We start from the raw sequence: 6,000 nt of genomic DNA on the forward strand, positions 1-6,000 counted from the left end.
TTTCGAGCAATATGCTATGAATCTAAATATAAGAGATGAAGTGGAAAAGATGCAATCCATACTCTAACAATGCAAGGACAACTTCAAGGAGTCTCAAGAGAGAATGAAGCACTAGAGGATGCTCATAGAAGGCCTTTTTTTAAAAGAATTCCCAAGAGTAGATATGGTTCATTCAAAGGCAACACATGCATGAAGCTTGCCATTGCTAGTGTAGACCATTCAAAGTGTTGAGGAAAGTTGGAGAAGTTGCTTATCAATTGTTGCTTCCTTCTACTACTAGGATACATGATGTTTTCCATGTATCTTACTTGAATACATGATGTTTTCCATGTATCACATTTGAAGGCTTACTTGGATCCGGATGAGCAATGGGTGGATGAGCTTCCTCCCATTGGATGAGAGGGTATCATTGAATATGTGTTGGAGAGTATAGTGGGCAAGAGGGAAAGAGCTCGGATATGGATGTGCAAGTGGTGGATAAGCCTCCTCCCATTGGATGAGATGGGTATGATTGAATATGTGTCAGAGAGTATAGTGGAAAAGAGTGCTCCGCAATCATTCTTTAGTGGAATATTGGGTGTAATGGAAACTTTACCCCTTGAGGAGGCTTCATGGAAGTCCACTTCCACATTGGAAGGACTCAAAGGACTTTGGAATGCATTGGGTGGTGATGAATAATTGAGGAAAAGGTGGATTATATGCTTGCTAGAATTTCCCATAAATTTCAGTTTTGGAGGCCCTGAGTATTGGATTTGAGCGCTTATATATAAAAGATCCTTACATGAGCTTATGTCGACGTCAAGATTTATGAAGGGCTGATTATTTGAGAGCATTAAAAGTAAGTTTATGATCATATGGATGACACTACACTCTTATATAAAAGATCCTTACAGGAGCTCATGTTGACATCGGGCTTTATGAAGGGTTGATTTGAGAGCATTAAAGGTAGTTTATGATCATATGGATGACACAATGCTCTCATGGACATATTTTTCACACCCATCTCATTCTTGGTCATTTCATGAAAATCACCTTACATGGTGTGGTAGTTTTGAATACCATCTCTTGAGATGAATATTAATGGTTTCGAGGACAAAACCTATGGGTTGGGATGGCTGGTAACAATGGTGAGCCATGGGTAGAAGAAGTGGTCATGTACATACTAGCTTATATACTTGTATAACTTTGGGTATGGGCATAGTTTAATAAGTGTGAAAGGAGGGCCAAGTATATAAGAAAATTATTGGTCCTAATCCTCAACTAATCAATGTACTAATCATTTCACTAATACATTTTCTTGGAGAGCTTATGCAAACTTCCATGGAACCTTGGTTGTGTAGAAGTAGACTTTCTTCTACCTTGTGCCCATTGAATTCCTAATGCGACCCCTCTCTTGCTTGGACATTTTATGTTGCAATAGTATTTCTTCAATTGAGAGCGATTGATGCCTACACAATTGGGGCAAACTCGTTTGTAATTTGGGTGCAATTCAAGTTAATGTGTGCTATGGACACCAATGGAGAGGATGACTTGTGGAGCATTAAGCTTGATGGTGATCTTATTTATGATATTTATATTTTACTTTGATTCATATGCTTGATAGGGGTGGATGTATGGTAAGGGTGCTAACCTTTTTTCACTGGGGGGCCTCAAAATAGGCTGAAAAGAAGCCTTTCTACATGTTTAATATCCAATCACCCTTAGCTACAAAAGGACAAAATCTTTTTGTGCACATAAGATCAACAACTTATAAAGCTCAATTTTAGAGATTCAATGCTTAGAAATTAGATGAAGTTTTATAGAATGTGAGGCTAAGTTGAAATTCTAAATTAGATTTCTATAGATCTTATTTAGAAAATTATGGCAATATGTTAGATGATCCATGAAAGTTTATAATTTAATAATAAGAAATTCAATTTTATGTAAATTACTCCTAGTGTATGTGGGTAAAGGTAGTTGAAATGGTTAATTTATTTTTTAGATTAGATTAATTTAATTTTAGGAAGCCCATTTTTTTACCCCAAACAAGTGAAAATCCTCATTTTGTGTCCATGTAAGTCTAAACCCAAGCCTATTTATCGTTTTGGTAATCTAGGCTTGGTAATAAACCCAAGCCTATTTATCATTGGTAATCTAGGCTTAGTAATGAACCAAGCCTAGAAGGCATGCCATGTGTAAGCTAAATTAGCTTTTGTATACTAGGCTTGGTGGGCACACCAAGCCTTTTGTATACTAGGCTTGGTGGGTACACCTCTCATGCATGTCTTTGCCACCTTGTGTCCATCTGAGCTTAGGGAGACTCCACATAGCATCATGCCACCTCACCTTGTCACCTCAATTGTCCATTTCAACATGGTCAACCTATTTAACTTACTAAATCATCATCCTAGTCATTAACAATGTCACATCATTCCTGCCCCTTTGCATGCTACTTCCCATATGTTGACATGGCATGCCACCTCATGTGATGCCATGTCACTTGCATGCATGTGCACATGGATATGCCAGATCACCATCATGGTGCCACATAATAGTTGCCATGCGACATCATCATCCATCCCACCCATGGCTTTATGCATGTATACATCTATAGTTTAAATGATTTTTAAATTTATAATTTAATTATTAATTATTTAACATATAAAATATATTTTTTAAAATAAAATATATATCTCTAAATAAATTTAACTATAATATTTATATTTAAAATAAGAAAAATATTTAAAATAAGACTATATATTATTAAAATTATGAAAATAATTATATTTTTTCTAACTTTAATATATTTTCACTCATCTTTAATATATATACGAACTAATAAAAATATATAAAAAATTAAAGTATATAAATATATTAAAATTTAAAATTCTATGAGAATTACTTTTGTATTATTTATTAAAATTAAAATAATATGTATAAGGAGAATATAATGTATATTTATACAAACAATAAATATTAAAAAATAATGTTATAGAATCTTCTATCTAACTTTACTCCCTACTAGATATTGGTACACAATTCCAAGCTCATTAGCACATAGTTCTAAGCTCATTTGAGTAAACTTATGAATGATCTCTCTTTAATCCTCTTAGTTGTCAACATTAATTTTATCTTAATCCTCTTCTAATCTTTTCTAATTCCCTTAGCACTTCTAATCTCTTCTTAACCTTGTCTTAGGTTGTTAACCTATGAGGACGAACAATGAGACGTACTATGTTTTACGTCATGTAATTAGTTTAGCTATTCTGAGTCATGGGCCGGGCTTGTCGGCACCATATGCAAAGGATAAAGGGATTGGGTGATCGCCGATGAGAGGCGCACCTTGAATATCAATAGGATAAGGGTTAGGATCGGCCGGCCATGTATGGGTACCCATGTGTGAACAGCCAAGTCACCTATAAGAGTCAAATGTAACCCTAAAACCCTCATTCTCATGTGTTGAATATAAGAGTGCTCTTGCCTTATCTCCTTGGTTTCCTTCTCTTGCGTGTGTGTGTGTGTGAGAGAGAGAGAGAGAGAGAGAGCGATCGAGCACTGTGTAGCGGCACAGCGGCGGCGAGGCGGTAGAGCGGCGATGACGGCTCCTCCTTCACTACTGCGACGCGAGAATCCTTCACAGCGGCGGTTAGAGCGGTGAGTGACACACCCTTGCATTCTGTTTGAGCTTGCTTTCCTGGTTGTATGCTTGCAGCCATTCGTGGCTCGCATACGGTGTTCGGCAAGTCCCCAGCTACGACCTGTGCAGTAAAAGCGCACATTTTTGGCGCCGCTGCCGGGGAGATGCCCTGCACCAAGCTCCAGTTTGCAGCTCGGGCTGCTGCGTGAAGTGAAATTTACACTGTAGGAAAGGCGACTGTGTGTTTGTTGTTGAGGTGTTTCCGTGTTTTGAAATCTGTTTCTACAATTTGTCTTCTGCAATTCTGTTTCTTTTGTTATTTTTCTGCTCCGCGTGCGTTCTGTTCTCTGGTTTTCTACATGTGAGGGGGGGTTTCTGAATCCGCAGGCCTGCGTTGTGTGCGAACTGCGCCGCGGCAAAGTCTGAACCCTAGAAAGAAACCCTAGAAAATTTATCCCTCCCAAAAAAAAGAGAAAAAAAATTAATTTTTTAAAAAAATATAAAAATAAAAAAAATTAATAAAACCAAACGTGTGAAGAGGAAAGATTTTTTATTTGGAGAAAAAATTTTGAAAAGAAAAACCCCCAATTGACCCCGACCCCAGCCTCGGTCTCGGTCTTCTGATATATATATATATAGGAGAGTGAGCCTCCATAGCTTTCTTTCAAGTGAGAGCTTATGGGAAGTTGTGCCCTATATGTAGCCCACCCCCCAAGGAGTGAAGTGAGCATGTGGGATAAAGCCTTCACCCTTTCCTCCACAAGCAAATAGGCTTTCGCCCCTTCCCCCATAGGGAAACGGACTGTTTTGAGGACCACAGGAGCTCCGGATAGGCAAACACGATGCTGTAAAGCATGCTAGGACCCTTTGAACGATACGCTCATTTCGAGCTATCACACGCCCTAGTCCAAGTTTGACCGTAAGTAAAGGGGTCAAAAACGAGTTAAAAACAATCTAAAAACAAGTAAAAACGGGGTGCGAAATACCCAAGAAACCACTTGTGTGGCTTCAAGGGTAGTTACCAACGCACGTAGGGTACCCACGTCACATGCATCTATGCTCTGGTCAGGTGCTGGAGTCTGAGCCACTAGAAAGCGTGTCAGTTTACGCAGGCTCACACCATCCTCCCACGTTAGCATCTTGGCCTTCCGCTCTGGGACCCAAGGAAGTGCAACCCAAGATCCACGAATAGTGGATAGTGACTCGTCCTCTGACTCAGAAGCCATGGAAGGGCACCCTACCAAGAACCCTGAGGAAACAAGCCAAAACATGCCAGTTTAGGCCCCACAACCCGGATCTAGCATGTTTAGTCGTCTAATAGAGACCTTTAGTAGAGCTACACGCTCTGAGCATGCGACAAGTGAAGTAAATGAAGAAGGAGGGGTAGTGGATTCGCCATTGACATCTCATGTAGACCCTACCCTCCCAAAGAGTGTCCATGTGGATATTCTACCCACTTCGTTTAATGAGGGCCCTACTGAGCTACCACCTTCCGACGCGCCTCCTAAAGTAGAGGTCCCTAGAAGCCAATCCATAAGAAGTGACATTGCGTCCACTTCAAGAGAACCGTTCGGCACACCAAGTCTGGATGGGATATTTCTCAATGAAAATTGGAAATATGATCTACACACAGAGACTCTAACTGACCTATACACGGGCTACACATACCATGTAGGTTGGTTAGAAGTCCTACGATCTACATCTAGCGCCACTAATCTAGAGGAGCAACAACAAATGATATGTGAGGTTATTCATAGAATTATCCAAATTGAGAGGCAAAATAGGGGATTCAACTTAGGTTCCACTGGCCCTATGAGATTTTTGGATACAGGCAAGGCCAAACAACCAACCCTATTACAATTGGAGACTCCCTCGGTGAGTCCCATAGACCCTTCATATGTTGTTTCGCCTAGAGTCTCAATGCAGGTTGAGCCCATGAGCAGTAACTTTAGCTTCCCAACCTTGGCTCAACTTTCCATTAAGGAATCCACAATGCCTACCCCAATGATGAGCATAACGGAAAGTGCACCTGTTACCGCTGTAGTTAGTACGACGCCGCTACCTAGTGGAACAGTACATACAACAGTGCGTGCCAGTGCCTATCAACCATATGTGCCTATCGCTACTCATGCTCATGTAGCTCCTACGCCTCTTAGTGGCGTATGCTCCACGACTGCCTTATCACAACCCTTATCCAAGAGGAGCTAGGCCTAGTCACATATCATATCCTACGTCATTTGCCAACATACCCAGACCAACGCCAACTCCTATCAGCCAGGCTATCCCAGAAGTGCCTCCACCAGCTATGCCTGCTCACCTAGGTGATCTCCCAGCGTTTGCTCAGACGATCGGACGATCTATTGCGGAAAACATGCGGGGCATGC

The sequence above is a fragment of the Cibotium barometz genome, chromosome 17 (genome assembly GCF_041138505.1).
Source record: "Cibotium barometz isolate CiBa-2024 chromosome 17, ASM4113850v1, whole genome shotgun sequence".
Classification (NCBI taxonomy): Eukaryota; Viridiplantae; Streptophyta; class Polypodiopsida; order Cyatheales; family Cibotiaceae; genus Cibotium; species Cibotium barometz.